This window comes from Ictidomys tridecemlineatus, chromosome 11, assembly GCF_052094955.1.
Source record: "Ictidomys tridecemlineatus isolate mIctTri1 chromosome 11, mIctTri1.hap1, whole genome shotgun sequence".
NCBI lineage: Eukaryota > Metazoa > Chordata > Mammalia > Rodentia > Sciuridae > Ictidomys > Ictidomys tridecemlineatus.
Window position 1 is genome coordinate 7,371,929 of NC_135487.1, and position 23,297 is coordinate 7,395,225.

General features: G+C 59.4%; 1 protein-coding gene across 3 annotated transcripts in view; it reads left to right on the plus strand.

Moving 5' to 3' along the window:
- Nucleotides 1-5,234: 5,234 nt before the first annotated feature.
- The window catches only part of Disp3 (dispatched RND transporter family member 3), a 45,629-nt gene continuing 27,566 nt past the window's right edge, over nucleotides 5,235-23,297 (plus strand). Inside the window, exon 1 of one of the 3 annotated variants that reach the window (XM_078025281.1) lies at nucleotides 5,235-5,559. The gene's annotated coding sequence lies outside the window, so the exon portion shown is untranslated. Of the gene's footprint in view, nucleotides 5,560-20,208; nucleotides 21,290-23,297 lie in introns of those variants that run through there. The other 2 variants (XM_078025279.1, XM_078025280.1) reach the window with 2 other exon arrangements.

Below are 23,297 nucleotides of genomic sequence, written 5' to 3' on the forward strand. Positions count from 1 at the left end.
GAAGCCACCTGGGCGCTCGAGAGCCAGGTGTGGCTGAGTGGTCCTTGACCCTGGCCCTGCTTACCCCGAGCCCCAAGGTTTCCACTCAGGCCCTCACCGGGCTCCCCTCAACCAGGGCAGCTCGGCTCCCGTCCACGGTCCTGAAAAGGCCCAAGGACAAGGCCCATGGAGGGACTTCCACCCGCCCCCCAGTCGCTCTGGCCAGGAGAGGACTGGGTTTCGTCCTAGGCAGAGCCTGCGCCTCTTTCCCGTTGGGTCACGGCTTTGGCCTGGGCACTTCTCCAGGGTCTCCACGCCTTCTGCACCTTCCGTCACGTGTGCTGCCGCTGCCACTGGACCCTCGGAGACCTGGGGCTTCCGTGTTCCCCACAGCCGCCGCTGCCGCCTCAGCTCATTCTGCCCTCCCACGCTGTCCTGGGAGGTGGCAGCCAGGGGACCTTGCCTCATGTCCTCACCTGGCAGTAGGAGCAACGGGCCAGAGATGGAAGGACACCAAGACCACAGAATAAGTCCCAGCAAAACCGGGGCCGGCCTCCAGGTCCCCCCTGCCCCTCTCCCTCACTCCCCGTCACCGCGCTTCCCGAGGGTCCTGGGACTTCCACTCCAGCCGCTCTGTCCCGCGCACCCCAGGCCCGCAGAGGCCCCTCCCTGCGTCTTCCCCCCGTTTACAGGTAAGGAAAGAAGCCCAGAGACAGGAAGCAAAGTCCCCAAAGCCACAAAGCCAGTGTGTGACTGAGCTGGGAGGAGAGCTAGACCTTTCAGGGGTATTTCTGACCTCCCAATTTCAAGCCGGTCCTGGGATAAGGGCCCTGGGGTCTACCAACACCCCGATGTGGAGCTTGCACTTTCCCCCCTCCTAGCCAAGGGGACAGTCCTTGGCTAAGGGCATGCTGTCCAGCTCTAGGGCGGGAGTCTGCTCCTCCCCACCAGGGCCCTGGTCCCCATGTGAAATGCCCCTCCGACGTCACCTGCATTGACTTCCACTCTCTAGGGCCTCAGCCATAGCTGGCTTTCTGCAGAGGTTGGGGTCAGAGCAAAGGGCCCTGGAAACACGGGTGGGGGCGCGGGGGCCATCTTGCCGGGAGAGGGTTGTGCGGCAGTGTGAATATTGATGAAGCTGTAATTGGCTCCCTCTTTCAGAGCCTGGGCGTCTGCAGGCCCAGGCGCTGGGGCTAATTGTTGCAGGCAATTAATAACTTGGATTGTATTCACTCTGGCACAGGCTGCCGGCTTCCTTGGAGGAGGCAGTGAGGCTGGGAAAGGAGAGCCGGGCCTGGCTGCTGGCAGGATTCTGGGGGAGCAGGCGGAGGGGGCTTCCCATCTGTCAAGCCCAGGCCCTGTCTGGAGCACCCCTTCCCCACCCGACTCGATTGCCCTCCCCCAGACTCCTCCTGTTCTCTCCCATGTGGGCGCTCTTCTCCATCAGCTCACAGGTAACTCCCGGACAGAGCTTCAGGGAAGAGGGGGTTTCCAGGGGAGCTCAGGCCCGGGCCCCGGGACGCCTGACAGCCAACCTAAGCTCTTCCGATGACTTCCTATATGACCTCAAGTCAGAGATTCATTCACTGTGAACTTGGGCGAGTTTCCTGAGCTCTTTTACATCCATTATGTCATATGAAGTGCAATCAACCCTGAAAATCACCGAAACAGAATTGATCCTTCTATCATATATCTTTCTAACGATATACAATTACAACTATATATAGAACTGATTATCAAACTGTTACCTATAAATGTGGCCCACTTCTGCTGAAGAGGTAATTGCAGGCATATTAGAGGCAGAGGTCCTTAGGACTCTCATTTTGAAGATGAGGAAATGGAATCGCCGCCGAGAAACGAAACGACTCATCCAAGGTCATGCAGCTAATAAAAGACCCGTAGAAAAATCAAGCCCAGTTCCCTCAATCCGAGCTCTCTGCGCACCCCCCCACACCCACACTGCTTCCTGGAGAAGGGGAGGCTGGAGCTGGGGTCAGGACCTCCAGAGTCAGAGAGTTAGCGGCTTGGAATGGGACCTACTTATACATGTATTTATTCTGCTCCTGGGTGCTGGGACAATGTCTTAATCTACCATATTTTTGAAGATAAACACTCCCAACACTCCCCATATGCTCCATCCTCAGCTGCTCAACCATCTGGTGGGAGGACTCCATTTGCACACAACCCCCTCACCGGGGCAAAGAAGGGAGAGATGATTTGGTCAGCTCTCACCAGCAGGTGGTGATAATGCAAAGACGGCGGTAATATTTATTTAAAGCTTGGTATGTGCTCTGCAGCGTGCTAAATGCTACTTTTGCACAGATTTCTTTTTTCACCCTTTATGAGCTCCTTGTAGTCACTACTATGGGACAGTTACTTCCACTCTCCCCCCCCCCTTTATAGACAAGGCAGCTGGGGCCCAGCAAGGTGAAGTGACTTTGCCAAGGTCACACAGTTGGCAAGGGGTGGAACAGAAAGATGGCTTTCTTGGAAAGAGTGGAGTCTGTCTGAGGCCTGGCTCTGACATCACTGGGGGGAAGACAGAGGAGAAATAAAGGGATCAGAGCTAAGAACAAAGCAGCCTTTTATGGCTGTTCCCCTCACAAAAGAAGGGGTTTCAATTAGTCACAAGGGAAGGAGCTTGTCTGTACCTACCCTGGAAGACCCTGGAAGAACTTCCCCCAGGCAGCACAGGGATGGGGACCCAGAGGAGACAGAACCTCATTCTCTGCAGCTTTTCAATAGGGCCAAGTCAGAGGCCACTGGAGTCTGCCCTGATGTGCGCCTGGAGGTCAGGAGTGGGGTTGGGGAAGTGCCCTGAGGTAGGGCAGAGGTCCCCTAGTCCAGTATTCCCAGGCCTGTGACCACCACCCCCCCTCCCCACCCACGGAGGAGCAGGGAGCCTGCAGCCAGGCCCCAGGAGAGGATCTCACGACTTTCCACACCGGCACCCACCCCTGCTGCCACACGGTCCCTTTACAGCAGGCGTATTTCAAAGGCCTGGTTCCATTTGCATTTTTAAAACCCGGCTGATGGCCTGGGAAGATTACCTCTCTCCAGCTCCAGGCCACCACCGTCCCCGCTTGCTCCCGCCTCCCTAGGTCCCAGCCTCTGCCCCCTCCCTTCAAAGAAGCTCCTTACCAGGAGCAGGCAAGCCCACTCCCACCAGGTCATCTGGGGGTCCTGAGAGGCCAGAGAGGGCTCTGAGGAATGTGTGACCAAGGCGGACACAGGTCCAGCCAGCTAAGCAGAAGGAAGCTAGGACCCCTTTGAAGGTCATGAGAACTTCACCAGGACCCTTATCAAGTTCACTAAAAATACTCTGGGAGGGGGGGGGGGCGCTGCATCCCCAGGCATGGGCAGAGGGTGGCACAGCATCACAGGACCATGACAGGGTGCCCTGTGGGTTCATCTCACTGCCAGGAACAGTGCTGCGGCCTTGGAGGACTTTGAGGAACCTTCTGGAAGCAGCCTTAAAACAAACTGAAGAGAAGCCAGCCATTCACCCCAGCAGAGCAAACCCTGTGATCTCGGCTGGGCCAGGGAGCACACACGGTGCCGCCAGGGCTCCTTAAAAACCAGCCTTTTCCTGGTCTCCTTCCCCCCACCCTCCCCCGGGGCTCCTCCCTCTCCGCCTTTCCTGGGATATGGTGATTGGGCTGGACGTTTTGCAGGCAGCGCTGAGCTATCCTTCTGTATTCATCTACAGAATTTGGCCTCTGTCCCTAAGGCAGCAACTCAAACCCTCTCCACTTGGAGAGATCTCTGTTTGCAGCTCAGAGTGGCCCCCTTCACACCAGGCCCTACCCCCACCTTAATGTCTTCAAGGCTGGATGGAGCCACTGAGGGTCCTCTGTCAGACTCAGCCAGCCTGTCAGTGGGTCCCTTGATGGTCAGCAGAGATGAGCTCTCCGGGCACCCAGGGTCATCAATACCAGTGTGTCCACCTGGCAGCCAGCCAGTGGGTGCACCTCTCAGGGACTGCACACCAGAGAGAGAGCAGGAGAGGCAGGTGGTGACAGAGTGGGACCTCACTCAACACCCCAAATTAGAGGCGGCCCACCTTGATTTTCCCCTTTTAAAAATAAGGGCTAGGGGCTGGGGCTCAGCAGTAGCACATTTGCCTGGCATGTGTGAGGCACCGGGTTCGATTCTCGGCACGACATATGAATACATAAATAAAGGTCTATCAACAATAAATATATAAATATATACACACACTATATACATATGTGTATATATAAATATATATAAATATATATGTATGTGTGTATATATAAAAATCAGGGCTAGATGCTCCGGTGGGGGCTAATGTGGATTGTACCACGTGGGGCAGGTGTGGGGCAGGTGTGGGGCAGGTGTGGGGCAGGTGTGGGGCAGGTGTGGGGCTTGGCATTTCACTTCATAACTCTCCCATAGGCTGGAAGCTTCCTGAAGGCAGGGATTCTGTCTTGCCCGCCTCCAGCACACACACTGTCCATATGTTAGGAACTCGTGGCTCAGGGTCACCCAGTAGTGGCAATGGCTTCCCTTCTCTGGCTTCTATCACTAACACCTCTTGATCCTGCAGATGGAGCTGGCCGCTGGTCCTCTTTTGAGGCAGCCTCCTTGGCTCTCCCCGGGTGACACCAATGCCAACACTTTCTGAGCCCTGATGGAAAGGGGCCAGGCCGCTGGCCTTGGCTTCCAGCCCCCTTCTCCTTGTGGCCCTGCGGCCAGGGGTGTCAGTGTGCAGACAGTGTGCTATCGCTGGAGGGATGCCCGGTCCCAGGGGCTGGAAGGGCTCTGGGCTCTGGGCTCTGGTGCCAGCGAGGTGAATGGAGAATGAGGGAGGAAGACACAGTACCAGGAGCCTGAGCTTGGCAGCTCCCTCCGGAGGGCACCCGGGGATGCCCTCGAGTGTCCAGAAGGCTGGCCACCTGCCAAGGCTGGGCCGACCGGCTGGAGAGGCGCAGGAGCGCGGGCTGGGAAGAGACTTAGGAACCTCAGAACCTCGGGGGCGGGGCGGGGGCCTGGCCAGGGCCGTTTGCAGAGGCCGGGACTGACCCCCAGGGGTCGCTGCGCTACACGCAGCCCCCACCCGCCGGCGTTAGGAGCCTGGCTGTACCATTGCGCAGCTCCCGCAGGGGGAGAGGCAGCCACGGCGGCGCCTGGTGGCGGACTCCGGAGACGGCAGCACGCGGAGGAGCGCAGGCCTTCTCCGGCCAATGACGCAAGGTCCGGAGGCGCGGAGGCCGGAGGCACCAGTGGCGGGGGGGGGGGGGCGGTTCAGCTCCAGAGCTCGTCCCTCACACCCCCATACTCCGTGGTAGGAGCCGGGACCCAAACAAAGGCGGGCGGCGAATAAAAGGCGACCGAGGCGCTTAGTGCTCCGGTTGCGCGCCGGGGACCGAGATTGGCACCAAGCGGTCCGTAGTCTACACGCCCTGGAGCCGAGCGGGGAACGCCGGCCTCCTGCACCCCGAGGAGCTTCCCCTGAGACCCCCACGAAGGAACAAGTCTGCGTGGCGGGGCCCCTATCCCTTCGGCGGGTCCCCTCCAGCGTCCGCGGCTCTGCGCAGCTTAGCTCGGCCAGCCGAGGTGAGTGCGACGGCCGCCGGGCGCCCATCCAGTTTCGGGGCTGGGGATACATTGCTCCGAGGAGAGGGCAGGTCCTCCGCATCGCCCGCACCCTGGCCGGCGCGAGGCGCTGTGTGAAGTTCTCCCGCGCTCCGGCCAGCCCGGGCTGCGGGCCTCGGAGCCCCCGGGAAAGCCGCCGGTGGCGCAGAGTCCAGGACTTGAGCCCCGAGGCCGGGCCCCAGCCTCACACCAACACCCCGTGGAGTCAGGGCAGCCTCGATCTGCACGGGCGAGCTCGATGTCTCGAAATGGGCAGGCTTCAGACCTCCGGCCACCGGCTCGTCCCGTCGGGTGGACGTCTCGTTCCATAAAAGTTGAGCGTCGGTCTGAAGCCGCCGATCGGTCTGTCCGCCGGGCTTGAGCAGAGGGACAGACGGGGAAGGGCTGTGGACCCCCCCTCCACCCACCCCTTTCCTTAGCGCACTCGTGCTTTCTGCGGGACATTGAGTCTTGGGGCCCAATTAACCTGGCCGCAGGTACCGCCGGGTGCGCGTAGGGGCTCTGGGGTCCGCGGGCTGATGATGCAAGCTGACATCTAGAGAAGGCGAATGAGGGTGGAGGTGGGATGGGCAATGGGGCAGTAGCAGCCCCGAGGGTGGAAGGAAGATTCCCAGCGCGAGAGGCGCGAGTCTGGAGAGCCAACCCCGCCGCTGGGAGAAGTTTCCCCAACTCCCCAGGGAGGCCCGCCGTGGAGCTGGGAAGGGGCCTCCTCGGGGCTTCCTCCATATGGCCCCTCCGCTCCGCGGCCAGCGCCCGCTTCCAGCGATCCCTCCAGAGGCTAGGCGCGGGTTCCCGTCTGTCCGTGCGCCCGGGTCAGCACCGCGGACAGCGCATTGAGCCGGCCCGGGAGCCGAGCAGTAGCCCCAGCGCGTGCCAACCAGCGCACGCACACGCAGCCCCACAGTCCGCGCGCACTCACATCTGTCCACGCACGCGCGCACACACCACGTACAGACCACTCGCGGATTATCCACGCTCAGATTCACAGTCCACTCGCAGAGTTACACACGCACCCACAGTCCATAAGCGCATCATCCACACACAGACCCAAGATTGACCCGCATGTGAACGCAGATCTCCCCGCAAGCTCGGGGAAGTGGACAACATCTGACTCCAGGTCCACACTCGGCTGCTCCCTCCAGAGGGACTTACTGAGTCCTAGATTCAGAATCCACTTCGCGGGGCTCCACTGATACCCTGGGACTCACAGAGCCCCTCAGGCTTCAGGTGCGCATATCTCACCCCCCCCACTCTTCCACCCCTCCAACTCCAACCCCCACCCCCTGAACACGCGCGGCACACACACACACACACACCATTCCCTGCCAAGAGGCAATCAGCCCCCTCCTCACCTCCCACTTCAGACCTCTGAGCATCTAGGGCATCTGCCAAAGGAGGGAGGAGAGAGCTGGAAGCGAGTCTTGCAAAATCTTGGTTTGAAGCTCAGGGTCATTGTGTTTGGTTGTCCACCCTCAAGTCCACCCGACCTGGTCAGACCTGCCTTCTCCCACCAGCGTCCACTTTCTTTTCTTGCACTTTCTTTGTTTCCCTGCCCTTCGTCCCACCTGTCCATGTTCTTGGTCTGTCTTTCCGCCGTCCTCCTCTTCTCTCTCCCACTTTCCTTAGCTTGGCTCTGGCGCAGTCTCCACTCCCAGGTGCAGCAGGCCCAGGGGAGCCGACTCATTCTCCCAGGCTCACCGCCTCCTCCGCCGCAGACCCCACGTCTCCATTCCCGTCTCTTTGGAAGTCTGACCCTCCCCTGCCCATGGCCTCTGCAGCTTCTGCCTCCTTCCTCGGGGAAATTCCCAGGGCTGGGTGCCTGAGAGGCCTCAGCCTCTCCAAGGAAGGGAGGTTCTGGGAAGGGGGGGTGTGGGGTCACAGCAAGCCCTGCCCGGGAAGCTGGCCTTTTGAAGGGTGTGTACCCAGGCCTTGGCTCACTCTTGCCCTTAAAGACCAGGAAAGGGATTGAGAAAGGAGTGGTGCTGTGGTGGGAGGACCCTGGGAGGGGAGAGGCCGGATCCTAGCCCCAACCTGACCACAGATTCCCAGGGTGTCCTTGGGCAAACTACTTCCCTTCTCTGAGCTTCATTTGTAAAGTGACAGAGCTGGCTGGGGTGACCTGTGGGGTCCCTCTGGGCCACAGTAACCTGGAACATTGACTGTCTAGTAAGTCCCTGGATTTAGTGGGATTGAAACTGTGGTTGTCACCCCTGGGGTTCCGGCACCTTTGTCATCTTGACCCCGAGTGGGGGATGTTCAGATGATTTCCTTAATAGAACAGAAATATCAAGTAATTCTCCTGAGGTTACCCGCTGAAGTACCATCTCCATGGGGGCAGGCACTGATTCAGATCGGATCAGCGAGCCACCGACTCCGTGGTGGAAACGTGGTGAATGGACAAGGAGGAGATCAAACCCCGTCTCCAGGTCCCCGTATGCCCGGAGCCATGGTGCCGCCGTCTTCCTACAGTTTAGACCTGCCTCCCTGTGTCCCCTCCCCTCTCCCACACCCCGTCAATCAAAGGCCCATGGAGTTGTCTGAGTTAGGGTCCCTGCTCCCAGGAGGCAGACTCTTGGCTGGTTCTGAATGACCCCAGAGAAGGGACAAGCTGAGTGCACCTCTGAGGTCCTGCCAGTGGGTTGGGACCTTGCAGTCAGCTCCGGGTCCCTGAGAGTCCACTGATCGACTGCCTGCAGGTTCTCATTTGTCACATCTGTGGCCAGAGGAGGGGCGGCGGGTACCAGCATTTCTCAAACCACCACGAGTCAGGGGCTGCACAAGGGAGATGCAGAGGAAGGGGGCGTTCCCTGAGGCCTGGGCCCGCCCACTGTCGGTCATAAAAAGCAGTGGTCGTTGACAATGAGAGTATTGTTGGCGTCGATAACCATGTGGGCATGACTGTCATCGGAAGCTTGGTGATCAGCCTCTGGGGGCCCCTCCCCCTCTTTGCAATTATTTCCTCGCCTGAACCCCTTTGGACCCCTCCCGGCACCCAAACGTGGAAGAGCTGAGGGGTGGACAGTGAGGCGGGAGTATCCAGGTGCCCGTCCTCCTAGCCAGGAAGAGGCTTTGTCGTTTGGAATCCTCCTCCCTGCCCACCCTCCCCCCACCGGAGCATGTTTCTGCCAGAGGAGCTGAGAAGTGTCAACCGTCTGTCAAAACACCCTCCAAGCTGGATTCCAGAGCACCAAGGCCCAGGGAAAATAAATACGGAGCCGTGTCAGCCCGAAAGAGAGACGGGCGCCCAGGCTCGGATCTGCATCTCCCACGAGCTGTGTCCCGGGTGGACAGGACAGCGGGCAGCGCTCCCCACGGGCTCCCAGGAGGTCTCCTCCCAGGCCAGGGCAGGATGCTGCCGGGACTGGTCCAGGGAAGGTACTGGTGAGCTCCCCCCGGCCTGGCCACGGGACCAGCTGGCCACCGGTCCTCGCCATCCGCTGGAAGGCGCTGGTGGGAGGCTGGTGAGTAATGCGCGTCTGTGAATTAGTCAGAGCTCTTCGTGAAGGGGCGCCATGCAAGGCTGGCGGCCTCCGGTCCCTGGCCCACAGTGGGCGGCTGGAGATGACAATACCAGTAGCAGTGGCTGCCACTGCTGAATGCCTACCGTGTGCCAAGTGCCAAGGATTCACAGACACTGTCACTCGAGCCTTGCAGCCACCTTGTGCCACAGGAATCGTTATCTTCACTGAATGCAAGGGAAAACCTGGGTTCAGAGAAGTGAAGAGACTTGCTCAAGGTCACACAGCTTGGAGACCAACCTCGGGTTTTGATCTGAATGAAGCAAAAATCCCCGTTTCCCCAGTATTATGCATGGTTTCTAGTTGTATGTTCACTGGTTCATTTTTTGGGGGTGGGGGGGTGGGTCAAGAAACCCACAGCATGATGGTTTTTAAAAGAATATAAATTCTGCTGCCAGCAGGGAAGACCAGTACGACCCCCCCCCCCCCCCGGCTTCCCTCTCTGTGGCCCAGGCCCAGTGCCTCACCTGTGCATCTCAGGCTCTGGCCCCAACTTGGAGAGCCCACTGGGGAGGCTGGACTAGGAAACACACCTCAAAAAGGTCAGCACTGCGAGAGGACTCTGCAGATGGGGAAGTTCCTTCAGAGAGGGCCAGTGAGCTGCCCGGCATCACACAGCACCGTGGTACCACAGCACCCTACTGGGGCTCTTCCCACCTAACCTCACGGGTTTCCTGAATGTGTGTCTGTGACACCAGGGACCTAACACCTCCCCTGCAGGGCAGAGGGGACGTGCTGCGCACCAGCTTCTCAGAGTCCTCTCTGTCCTGACACCAGCCTGCCCGCGCCATCCGGTCCAGGTCGTCACCATGAACAGTGACCATTGTGAACACAAGACAGTAGCCGGGTGCCAGCCACCGTGCTGAATGCTTTGCAGACAGTAGCCACAAAGAGCTGCACGTTAGTCAGAGCTCTTTGGAAAGGGGCACCGGCCAAGGCTGGCGGCCTCCGGTCCCTGCCACAATGAGAGGCTGGAGCTGACCATACCCACAGGAGCTTGGGAGCGGCTGCCAGTTGCCGAATGCCTACTGTGTGCCCGCAATCCCTGCAGCCATCTAGAGGCAGGTCTTCTTATTCCATTTCACAATATAAGGCACTGAGACCAGAGAGGTTGAGTCATCTGCCCAGGGTCACACAGCTTGTAAAGGGGCAGGTGGGGCCAGCAGAGCTTCTGCTACCAAATTTACTCTGGGAACGAGGAAGGGGAAGGCTTGGAAGCAAAGCCGGGGGAGGAGGCGGCGGTGGGCAGCCCGGGGCTATTTATACTAAGCCTCCCAGCCCTGGCAAGCTGGCTGGCATGTGTGCCCGCAGCAGCTGTGTCCCTGCCAGAACCTGGAAGGAGGAACTCAGTGCTTCTGGGACCAGCCACTGGAGCACGTCACCGAAGCGTAGGCTTGTGACTGCTTTCCCCCAAGGCCCCCGGGGAGAACCGCGGAGAGAGCAGCACCGCGGGCTGAGCGGCGCCCAGATGGTGCCTTCGCCCCCTCCCTCTGTTCCACCCTCTGGTAGAACCAGCCTGCGAACCTGGGCAGTTTGGAACTGGCCACGGGGTGGCAGACTTGAGTCTTGAGACGACTGGGAACGAGGGGTGGCTGGCGGGGACAGTGAGGAGGGCTGGTGTGGGCTGAGATGCTCACAGGTGCCACCCAGGTCCCTGAGAGTGAATCCTGGGAGCCGGTGTCCAGGACCTCCGGCCCCCTCTGTAAGCTCTGTGCGCCAGCGTGACCCGGGAGTGGACGCCCTGTCCTTGGAGAGCTGACGCAGTGCCCTGCCCCAGTCCCAGGACCCCTTTCCCTGGAGCAGAGGCGGTGGGTGGCGAGTCATGGCCCAGGGGGCTCCCAGGGAGTGCAGGGGGCACCTGTGTGTTCTCGGGGCCCAGAGGACACCATCCAGGCCAGCGGCCTCCCAGGGCCAAGAGGCAGGTTCCCAGGCGGTGCCCCCGAGTGGCGGGGCTCGCTCCCCAGCTTCCCGTCTCGGTGGCAGAGCTGGGTGCGGAGTGGAAGGCTCCTTCCCGCCCCACCATCTGCTCCAAGCATCCCCCACACACTGGCACCTGGATGCGTGTCCTTGGCCAAAGCTTGTTCAGAGGAGACGCAGCTGCCAGCAGGAAGCCTCCTGGTCAGCCAGGTGGTGAACTTCCACTCCAGGGGAGGAGGCTGAGGTGGGGCTTGGGGCCAGGGGGGTTGAGCCAGGTGGTGTCCCTGGGCTGTGTTTCCTGACCTTTGCACTCTCCGGAGGATTTCACGTCCTCTCCCTTGTGGGGACTTCTGGAATTTGTCACTACACTGATAAGGACAATAGTCAACACATTTTGCTACCTGGGCTTAGAGGTTTTTATTTTTTGGGGGGAAAAGTACCAGGGATTGAACTCAGGGACACTCAACCACTGAGTCACATCCTAGGGACAGGGTCTCCCTTAGTGGCTTAGCGCCTCACCATTGCTGAGGCTGGCTTTGAACTCGAGCTCCTCCTGCCTCAGCCTCCCGAGCTGCTGGGATTACAGGTGGGCGCCACCTCACCTGGCGAAGGGCTTAGAGTTTTGTAGCTATCACTCACCTCGTCCCCATACCTGCCCAGCAATGGGACAGCCTCACTGTCACCATTTTAACAATGGGAAATGCCACTCCGAGGCTGAGCAGCTGGCCACCGAGCTGCAGAGCTGGCACGAACCCGGGTGAGCTGACCACAGGAGTCGGGAGCAAACTGCCACACTGTGGCCAAGACCTCGCTTTGGCCTCTGCATGAACTTGATTCGAGTCTCGGGGACAAAGGCAGTTGAAGGCGAAGCATCTTTTGAATCCTCAGTCATCGGGGTAATTTGCACGCGTGGACTCGGGCTCTGTCCCCGGTGACAGGGTGGCGGGGTTTGGCCAGTTGCTTCCTGAAGCCAAGCAACCAAATGGATCACTTTCCAGATGTCCATACGTGGGCAGCGGCTGGCGGACTGGCAGGACTTTCCTGGCTTTCACCCGATGGCGCCCCCTTCACCCGGTGTGGACGGGGGGGCTTGCGCCCCTCTGGACGGGCCTGCAGGAGGGAGTTTCGGGTTGAGCAGCGCTGGCTGGTTTAAAACATCATCTTGCAGCTTCACAAAGGCAGGATGTAGGTTTCAGCTCCTCCCTGCGACACAGGCGAGAGACACAGGCTGAGCCAGAGAGGGATCGGGCTCTGCAGAAGCGTCCGCTGCCGGAGGAGGAGGAAGCCCCTCCTGGTCTGGGCTCGGGCCTGGGGGCTGCGGGTGTCCCCTGCAAGGCTGCCTTTCCCACGGGTTCTTGAGAGCCTCCAGCAGACGATCCCAGAGCGACGGAGCCAGGGATCCGTGATAAACAGGGACCCGTGCGCGAGAGGCATTCGTGGGCGTTAATGAGGCTGAGAATGGATCTGGGGTGAGAAGGTTGACGGAGCCTTCGGGAGGAACGCAGTCCAAGAGGTCCCCGGGAGCACAGCCCTCGCGCTCTAGGGCCAGCGCCCGTAGCGGGTGTGAGGAGGGGAGGGGCTGCAGGCAGGAGCCATGCTGGGGAGGGCCGTGGCCTTGGCGGTCAGCTTTGATGGGCAGGGCCTGAGCCCAAGTGCCCACAAAGGGAAGCTTGGCGTCCCCACCCGCCCAGGAGATCCTGGGGCGGGGACTTGGTTCTCGATTAGAGTCCTGTGCATCTTCCCTCCAGGGTGGGTGAGAAGACCCACTCAGCCCAGGCCTGGGGTGGGGGGCTTCATTCCCGCCCTCACCCGCCTGAAAGACCGAGTGGACTCTTCTGCCCTCTGCAGACCAAGTGTCCAGCACAGGGAGGCCCCGGCCGGCCGCCTCCCCGCCCTGGGGTAAATGCCCAGGGTCGGGGTGGGGAGAGACGGATCCCGCTGTCTCTGCACCTCCCACCCCTCCCCACCTGCCGGCCTTCTGGTCCTGGGTGCCCGGCTCCTGGCTGGGCAGGACTTGGGACCTAGAAGACTACAGGGTAAGGAGGCCCCAGGACCCCAGACCCTGCGACCTCCTCCTCTTCCCAGCTGCCTCCTGCCTTCTGTCCTGTCACACTCCTGGCCCTTTGAAGACACCAAATGACAGACTCGAGAGGCCCTAAGAGTTTCTTGAGTCCCATTTGACAGAAGGGCAAACTGAGGCAAGGAGAGGGGAGACTTGCCCAGGTACAAGCACAGAGCCCCTTCACCACGGAAGGACTGGGCAGGGGCAGCGGGGTCCAGGCTGGGTGGTGCCTCCTTGTGGGTGGGCGAGGGGCGGGCTGGATCCCTGGGCCTGGGGGCGGCCTCACGGGCCTCTCGTGGGCTCTGGGGCACCTCTTGGTGCCTGAGGTCTCAGCCTCCTGGGCATGTTTGGAGAGAGGCAGCGGAGGTGGGGTGCTGGAGGGTGGCCCCTGCCCCAGCGAGCTGGTCAGCTCTGCCCAGGCCCCGGCTTGTCACCAAGGGTGACAAAGAGCACACTGCGGGGGGCTGCAGCACACTCCCCACCCTGGCAAGGGCCTCCCAGCCGGTCCCAGGTGCGGAGGCATCCGGAGCCCACCTCCTGGACTTACCTGCCCCCAGCCACTCCTGAGCTGTCAGTGGTCAGCGTGGCCAGGAAGCCCCTCCCAGAGCCACTGCGGGGCGGCACTTCAGGGAGCTTCCACCAGGGACCCCCGGATGGGGAAGGTGGGCGTGAGTCCATGAAGCTGCCCCTCTCCTCCCCTCCGGGGCCACTGCCCTGCTGGGCTGTGCCTAGACTGGCCAGACCACTGGGGCAGACGCTGAGCGTGTGTGTGAGTGCGTGAGAGTGTGTATATGTGTGTGTATGAGTGTGCATGAGGGTGTGTGAGTGGGTGTGAATGTGAGTGTGTATGAGTGTGTGTGTATGAGTGTGAGTGTGAATGTGTGTGTGAGTGTGTGTGTGAATGAGTGTGTGAGTGTGTGTGTGTGTGCAGGCTCCCACGCTGGTGCGGGTGGTGAGGGCTGCCTAGGGCCGAGAGTTCCCGTCAGACTCAAGTGGAACCTGACAGAGAGGGAGAGGGAGAGGGAGAGGGCTGCCTTGTCAGCAGTCAGTCCACACGGGTCCCTTTACCCCTGAGCCTCAGTTTTCTCGTTTGCAAATTGGAAATCTTTCCTGGGAGCAGAAAACCTGTGCAGGTCCATCTGCGAGCTCTGGGGGCTGCTGCGCGGCGCTGTCGCTCAGACCCCAGGAGGTGGAGGACAGGGTGAGGTACGGCTCCGGCTCAGGGACGCGGGCTTCGGCTCAGGGACACGGGCCTGAGCGGCTCTGCCACCTCCTCTCAGGGCCGCCCTCCTTAGCACTCCACAAACCCAGGTGGCCGGGGATGCGGGACCCGGTACTCTCCCTTCCCCACGGTTCCCACTTCCTCCCCACCCAGAGCCGGTGGTGGTGGCCCTCCGCAGGCTCGGTGCCTGTTCATCTTGTAGCTGCCCATTTCCTGTCCAGCGTCTCTCTGGGAGGTGCCCAGCCAGGGGGACCGTTGCAACACCCCGGACCCCGAGGTCATCTGTGAGCTGGGTTAGGGGAGGCACGGAGGCTCCCAAGGCCTTTTACAGAGCTAGGAACTGGCGGTGGCCTGTCCCAGCGCGTGACTGTTGGGCTGTGCACCTCTCCCACTGTGCAGTGGCTTCGAAGGGGGATTCGGGGACTCTCCCCACCGTCTGGCTCCCCTCCTCCACCTTCCCAGTGGGTACGACAGGGACCAGAGGTGCAGGGTGCAGAGGGCCACCCCTCCACCCACCGTCTGCAGGTGGGGGACTGCCCAGCCAGCGATGCTGAGGGACGGGTTCCAGGTCACACATCAGACTGGTGGGGGAAGGCGTCCACTCCCAGGCCACTTCTGCTGCCCCAGGCGCCATCCCCTGCTCCCTTCCCCTCTTCTCCCTGAGCTTGCAGGAAGACGCAGGCAGGCGGAGCGGAGATGCGGAGAATTGTTTTACATATTTGCTAATCGGGTCTGAGCGAGAGGGCTCGAGCTCATCAGCCAGGAAGGAATCCAATTTGGCGTTTATAGCCGTGGTTATTGGTCATATATCGCGGGATCTTTTTATTTTTATTAACCCAGCAATCTGGGGGCTGGGGAGCTGGACTGCCTGCTGGGCCCCCTGGGACCCTGGTTCTGTGGCCGGAGTCGCTCCAGGCAGAGGCTGGGACCTGGGAGAGAGAGGTGGTGAGAGGGACGGACTTCCTTCCCCTCCAGGCCAGGGACGTCTGGGCGGCTGCTCCTTTTCCGCGGGCTCTGTACGAGCTGCTGGTTTGATTAAGCTTTTATTGTCCCTTTTTTCTCTGGGCTCAGGCTGTTCCCAGGGCTGCTAGAGCCAGGACTGTCAGGAGGAGTTGCGCAGGGAGAGGGGGAGGGAGTGGGGTCATGGGGTGGGATTCTTCTTGGCGCAGAGCTCACTGGCTGCAGGGACAGCTCTGACACCCACCTGCGGAGGCCCCCATCCAGCCCAGCCCTGCTGGCGGCCTGGTGTAGAGCTGGGTTCCATCAGAGTCAGTAAAGCACCTAGCAGGTGCACGGTGGAGCTTGGTGGACGCCTTACCCCTCCCCCACCCGCCCAGGGCCTGGCAGACGGTCCCCACTGGGTCGTCCATGTTCTTCCAACCAGAAGCAGCTGGCTGGCCGATCTGGTCGGCTGTTTGCGGCCCCCTCTCTGGTCACAAAGTTCTGTTCCTGGTCCAGATGCCACCATTTCTTCCCTCCCCATGACTGGAGGAAGAGACCCTCCAAGGAGTGACCCCAGCCAGAGACCAGGTCTGCCTGCCGAGCCCTGTGGGGGGAGGCCAGCGCCCGGGGAGGCCAGCGTTCCTCACGTGCTGGCCTCTGCAGCCTGCCCTCCCCTGCTGAGGGAGCCGGGAGCCGGGGAGCACTCAGGGTCTGAAGTGAGTTGTCTGGAAGCTCTGCATGGACTCAGCTCCCTGCTTCCACCTCTGAGCCATCTGGGGTCTGGGAGTGGAATCTGCTGCTTTTTTTTTTCTTTTTTTTGCACTATTAAGGATTGAATCGGGCAGGTTCTACCACTGAGCTGCATCCCCAGCCCCTTTTAATTTTTTTCCCCTTAATTTTGAGACAGGGTCTTGCTAAGTTGCTGAGGCTGGCCTCGAGCTTGCCATCCTCCTGCCTCAGCCTCTGAGTTGGTGGGGTTTGGAATCTGTGTTTTAAGAAGTGACTCTTGACTCACACTGAAGTCCAGGGGCCTGGGTGGCGGAGAGGAGGGTCCGCTCTGGCTGACGGGTAGACCTGCCCACAGGCAGCGGCCAGATCTGTGACCCTTGCCACCTGCGAAGTTCATAATTACCCTCCTAGCTGCTGTGCTTCAGCCAGGGGAGGGGACATCACCGTGCCATTTTATAGATGGGGAAACAGACGTGCCTACAGCCCCTGGCTAGCCACAGAGCCGTACTTGAACCCAAGTCGGACCGCACAGTCTACATTGCTTAGTTTACCCATCACACACACACACACACACACACACACACACACACACACACACCCCGGGGCCCTGGTTGCTTTCATTCCATGATCGCCCTCTTGGCGTTAGGGCAACCAGCTCTGTCCCCAGAGCCTGCGGGAGGGAGCACACAGCGTGGGGGAGGGTACTGAGGCTGCTGGGCTCAGTCTTGTTAGGTCCCTTTGGGGGTTTCCCGCTGTTCCTTCTGCTGAAACATCGCCCAGAGCGGGGCGTGTTGTGCGGCTGGGTCGGGAGGCCAGCTGCCCTGCATGCTCTCTGAGCCCGCCCTTCCCGGGAACCGAGGGGCCCTGGTAGGCTCACCAGAGTCCCCACCGCCTCCCTCCCACCCCCACTTGGGCTCTTCTCTTTCCCAAGAGGATGGTCGTGGGCACCCCTGAACTTCCTGCTGGCAGTGGGGCCCACAGGGAGGTGTTTCTGGTGGGGGGAAGGGCACAGGCCCGTGTGGGCCAGCTGCTGTCACCCAGCCAGGGCTCCGGGCTGGGCAGGGAACTAAGACGGTCCACACCCCTCCCTCTGTGGATCTCGGGCATCTCCCTGATTGGAGGCCTTTTTCTTTTGAGATTCTGGGTCGGACCTGGGACTTCTTGAGAGAAGATTCTGGAAGGGCCCTAGGGCGCAGGCAGCAGGCCGGACACCCAGGAGGGCCCACCCTGCAGGGCTGTCTGAGTGGAAAGGCTGGAGAGCCACGAGGCTGAGGTCTGAGTTCCAGTCCGCAAGGCTCAAGGCCAGGAAGGGCCGGTGTTTCAGCTTGAGTCCATGGGCCAGGAAAGACCACTGTCCCCACTCAGGGGATGGCAACAGTGTCCCTCGTCCTCAGCCTTCCTGAGCTGTTCTGCTCCCCAGTGGGTTGGAGGGGCCGTCCACCTGAGGGGCCGCAGCCTGCTGATTCCAAGGTTCATCTCACCCCAGACACCCGCACAGACACACCCAGAATCCTGTCCTGCCCCGTGTCTGGGCACCTGCAACCCAGGGCACTTGGCACCTGCAGTCAAACCATCCATGAAAGGAGCAGTCACATCGTGTTCCACCAAAGGAAGGCCAAGTGCCGTGCACCGAGTTGTGACTTAGAGCTCGTGGGGATGCGCACGGTGTCTTGAGGGCAGCTGCGCCTGCATTCCAGGCACCCCACTGCTCAAGGCCCTGGGGGCCTGGAACAGCAAAAGAGAGCCTGGGCTGTGGGATCAGCAGAGCTGAGGTTTCTACTCTGATTCTGCCTTATTGGCTGTGTGACCATGACGGAGTTACTTAACCTCTATGATTATGATTTTTTCTTCTGTAAAAATAGAGATGTTCATATGCCTGCCTGGCTAATGTGAGGATGACCGAGGATAGGTAAAGAGTACTGGGCACACGGTAGGTGCTCAGCTAACTGGGATGCTACCTTTATCCTAATTTTAGGGTGTCAGAGTGTCTGTGTTGAGCTGGCTGGGCATTGGCTTCACACCGCCTGTGTGGTGCTGCCCCACTTCTGCCCTCTCGTTCCTAGGGCTTCTCCAGTCTCCGAGGCTGAGATGGAGCGGCCGGGTCTCGGGGGGAGGGTTCGGGATCCGGGTGAATATCTGGATTGGTGGGAATATCTGGGTTTAGGACAGTGATACCTTGGAGGGACCATGGCCTCCTCCTGATTCCACCTCGTGTGAGCTGGATGCACAGGAGGGGCAGGCCATGACCAGGAGACAGACACAGTGTCCCCACTGCAGCAAATCAGAGGCAGATGCAGGTACTCAACTCAAGAGCGTGCACCTTGAACTTCTGCCCAGATCTCTCCACCCAAGGGTGAGAGAATCAAAGACCCCAAGAAGTTCAAGAAGCAGAGCTAAGCCAGGGAGGCAGACCCCCCGAGTCAGGAGGAAAAGGCTGGTGAGCTCCTAATTGCCATTAAATTATATATACATACACGTATTTTAAGTCAAATCTGCATGTCTAATGTGGTTTTTTTGATTGCATTTTAATAGCCTGGCTGGGATGGGGGAATGGAGAAGGAAGGGTCTGTCATCTGATGCCTCGAGGGGAGTCATAAACGGGGCCCTAGACAGACTCTGACCTGGGGCCCCACCCCTGGAGCGCTGGGGAGAAGAGTGGGCTACGGATGTCCCCACTGCCTCCCACCAGAGCCCCTCTGCCCAGATGGCCAGTCCCTCTGGCCCGCTAGTTACAGATGCCTTTCCCCCTACACTTTAGACACAGCTCCCGGTTTGGCTCATTGAATCCATATGCCAGCTTCTCCAGGCCTGGCTGTGCCCTGGGGCTGCCAAAAGCCACCCCAACTGGGCGGGGGCTGGGGCTCAGTGGCAGAGCGCTTACCTGGCATGCGTGAGGCACTGGGTCCGACCCTCAGCACCACATAAAAATTAACAAATAAAATAAAGGCATTCTGCCATCTACAACTATAAAATAAACGTATATGTATATATATACCAAACATTCATATACAGTATGTAGTCATATATATGAAGTTACTTTTAAAAAACAACTACCCCAAGATCCAGCGGTGGAGCAGGATGAGAACCACCAGCCAACAGCCGTGGCCCCTCGACCTTGGGAATTACCTCCCGACCCCTGAGCCTGTCTCCCATGTGCGAGTCCACGGAGCTGGACCAGGACGCCTGAGGGTGCCTTTGGCCCTGATGAACCATGCCTACTTCCTGTTCACTTCAAGCCCTCTCTGTGCATCTGAGGGGCCTGGAGCTGGCACAGGCACCCACCACTGAGCCTCTGCCAAGTCCTGTGTCCCAGCTCCCGCCACTTTCTTGCTGCTACTACTGAAGCCAACTCTGCTTGGTTTTTCCTTGGAGGACAAAGCCCCCTCCCACGCCCATTATAGTAACTCTGCAAAGAGTTGAAGGCTGTTGCGAATCCCTTCCACGCACGCACACACACACACGTTCTATTTTTAAATAACATTTACTTCTGAATCTAAAAGTAAGGCTGCACTTGATCATTGCAGAAAAATGGGGGACAGGCAAGTATAAAGGGGAGTATAAAAATCACCACGGTCCTCCCAAACGCACAGCCACGGCGAATGGGTTTTATTTACATATACACCTCTCGGTTGGTTTTTTCCTGTTATAAAATTTGGATTTTGCTGCAGATGTGGCTTTGGGCCCCTCCAACCCTTCACCTTGAAACGGGGTGGGGTCTTCCTTCCCTGGTGACCACCCATTGCCTTTCCCAGAGAGGGAGACTGGATCCCTGGATGTGTGTCCACCTGGTTCAGGGCCTTGAAAGACAGAGTCAAATTCCGACTCCCTCTGTGTGTGTCAGAGGGACAGCGGACAGAGTCGGAGGGTGTTGTCCCTGAGAACACCCCAAGCCCCCACAGTGGAGATCACAGGGCCCCCGCAGCCCATCCTGCTCTGGGCTGTGCCAGCATCCAGGGTGCCTGGGAGCCACCCTGTGTACCTCTGCACAGAGCAGCCGGAGCTCCTTGTCGAGCTGATGCATTCCGTCACCTGAGAAAGGAAAACAAGTCGTGATCTTCTGTCCTCCGGCCTGCACGGCCTGCACCCAGGGGTCAGGGGTCGAGGAGGCGGCTACTGGCTGAGGTGGGGGGGCTCAGCTTGGGTGGGGGCTGGGGGTGGAGGGACCCTTGGGCCGGGCCTGCCCTCCTGGGGGTGTCCCAGCCGGAGAGACCTGGGCCTTCACCATCTCTCTTCAACGTGGGTACACGGGGCCCAAGAAGGGATGGGACATTACCTGGGGCTGTACAGAAAGTTGGTGGCTGAGGCTGGCCCAGAGACACGGGGTGGATCGAGAAGGCAGGTGTCGGGGCAGAGGGTGTGACACACCAGGGACTCACTGAGTCCTCTGCTCATGCTTCGGATCTTCCCCAAGCCAGAGGGGGCCGCACTGCCAGGTGCTGACGTCGCCTGACACCTCCCTTGTCCTTTTGTCCAGAGGAAGGGTCTAGGAACACTGACCCCAAGATGGTCAGAGCCTCTGATTCCTTCACTCAGCACATCTGACCTCCTCGTCCCACAGGGACCACGGTGGCCCAGACCCATTGGCTCCAACACTGTGGGGCTCTGGCTGGGGGACGGGGCTCTGCCCAACTTTCTGAGGGGGTTTCAATCCCGCAAATGCTGTCTGCAGGTCCTGGAGTCACATATGGGATGTTCTGGGTACTACTGCTGGGTGCTGCTGTAGTGTCCCTCTAGACAGGGCCAGGCCGCTGGCTCTCCTACTCCCAGAAGACGTGACAGCCAGGGTTCCTGCACGTGGGAGTGGGGACTCCCCGCAGGCAGTCCTGCTCACGCCTTTCCATCACACGCTGGGTGACGCTGCTGTCAGCTGGCTTGTCAGAGGGAGCTCCTCCCGTGGTCTCTGTCTGGGCTGGTGCACGGGCTGCTCTGGCCCCCCGCCCCCATGGCAGCCAGCTCCAAGCAGGAGCTCCTGGCAGCGGAAGCTGCACCTGGTATCACTCAGCCTCGGGAGTCACAAAGCGGCACCGCTGCGGTACAGGTTCCCTCAGGCCCACCCAGATTCCAGGGGAAGAATGCACACATTGCCTCTGGAGGGAAGAATACCAGAGTCACCTCCTGAGATGAGCTGGTGGGACAGAAGACACTGCCGTGGCCACCTCTGGGAAATACACCCTGCTGAGTGGGTCTCGGGGAGTTCGCAGCCTCCGTGGGGTCAGAAGAGGAAAGTAGAGCCCTCGTTTCCCTGCCTCACCCACACTGTGACCAGCCTGCAGTCGACATCACCCTCCCGCCACCTCTGTAGTGAGTACCGTTGTCCCCGCTCTGCAAGAGGGAAGACTGAGGCTCAGAAAGGTTACGCTGCCCGCTCTAAGTCACACAGGATCTGTACTGAAGTCTCTCTGCCTCCAAAGCCACAGATCCTGCCACTGCCATACTCCTCTTGATCTCTGTCCTTAAGTAATTTTTACCCCAGGCAAATTATGACAAGGGTGGTGGGGACACCAAGAGAGGACAAGAGGGGATACTGGGGCTTCAGATCTGGTGGTAAGTCTTCTTACAAGAGATGATACTGAACCAGGCTTGGACAGCTGAGGTAGATGTGGATGACTCTGGCAGGGACCACAGCCCTGGTGGGGTCACAGTGGGAGAGAGGGGCCTCCAGATCACCCGAGGAGGGTTGGGCGGACTCAACCTTGACCTTTGACATCCTCACACACCAACACATCAAGCTGTACTCCCCACAAGGCGGGCTGAAGTGGAGGTCGGATGGGTAGACTTAGCCCCGAGGAGAGGTACGAATGTGGCCCACGTCTGCTCCTTTACCTGAGGGGAGGACTGAGGAGGCAGCTCCAACTCCACCCTCCACCCTCCACTGCCTACACACCACCCCTCAGCTTCTGAGCCGCCACCTGTGAGATGCAAACTGGGCCTTAGGACATCTGCACCCCAGGCACCCTGAAGGCCTGCTTTGGGACACCTGGCGAAGATACTGATAGGAATCTTGCGGGTCACAGAAGCAGTCTCCACCCCTGTGCTGGATGCCCCTCTTCTCCATCCACCCCAGGGCCCCACCCTAGTCAGTTGCTCCCTTCTCTGTTTCTCTATTTCCTCCCGTCTCCCCACCACCCATTCTCCTTTCTCCATCTGGAATCTCTCCAATGTCCGTCTCTATTGCCCTGCTTCCCCTCGCCCTCTCTTCCTCTGGACTGACAGCAGCCCTCCTTCCCCCCTTGGACAGACCGTCTAATTGAAATGGAACACTCCAGAGAATGTTAATAGGAAAGAGCATTAATTAGCCAGCTCTGGCATAATTAGCTTCCTCGTCTCACTGCCTGGCGTCTAACTGGATAATGAGTCTCTGCATCTAAACAGAAGGCAGGTAGGACAAGGGGACAGGCCATGCCCACGGATGCTAGAAGGTGTCCTGCCTTTGTCCCTAACCCCACTGGAGCCCACAGCCTGGCCAGCCTTGCCCTCTCCTGCCAGGCCCTCCTGCTGCTGGTGCTCAAATCTCAGGATGCAGATGCCTGGTCCCTGCCAGTGCCCAAAGGTTTGACATTGCTGGAGTTGCATATTAAGTGGTCTGGGCTTCATAAACAGTGGCTGCAGCTGAGCATCCCGGAGAGGGGGTGGGGAGCTACTGAGGGCTCTCCAGAAGAGCTATGACAGGCACCAAACACTGGCACGGCTCCCTGGGCAATAGCTGTGCAGGTTACAAACCCTGGAGGGGAGAAAAATTATATATGTATACCTATCTTCCTTCTATCTATCTATCTGTCTATCTATCTATCTGAGGCAGACAATTCCTAATGTACTACAAAGATACTTTTGGTCCCACAGTTGTGTGAGGCAGGACTGACTGGACACCTCCATTTTGTAGAGGACAACTCTGAAGTTCCGAGAGGCTCACTGCCTTGCCAATATTCACTCTGCTAGGACTCCAACCAGAGTCTGATTCTAAAGGTCATGTTCTTTCCCTTCTACCCTGAAGGTACTTGTAGTTCTTCAGTAAATAAAAGTCGTTGCTGAGAAGTCACAGTGTACCTCAGCCTCAAGTTCTAAAGACAGAATGTAACCAAAGATTGGAAAATCATGAGTAGTCAACATTCTTGCACATTCCTTACCCAGGGAGAAACATCTTTTCTGTTTGCAATTGGGCTGTAATTCACCTCTTCCTGTGGCCTTGAAAGCCAAGATCTAGTTGGCAGAGGTGATGGGGAAGGACCAGGATTTTTCTGTTTGATGCACGTGTGGATGAATCCAGTAGTATTAAATGCCTGGTTGCCGCAGTTCCATTATGGTATTACTA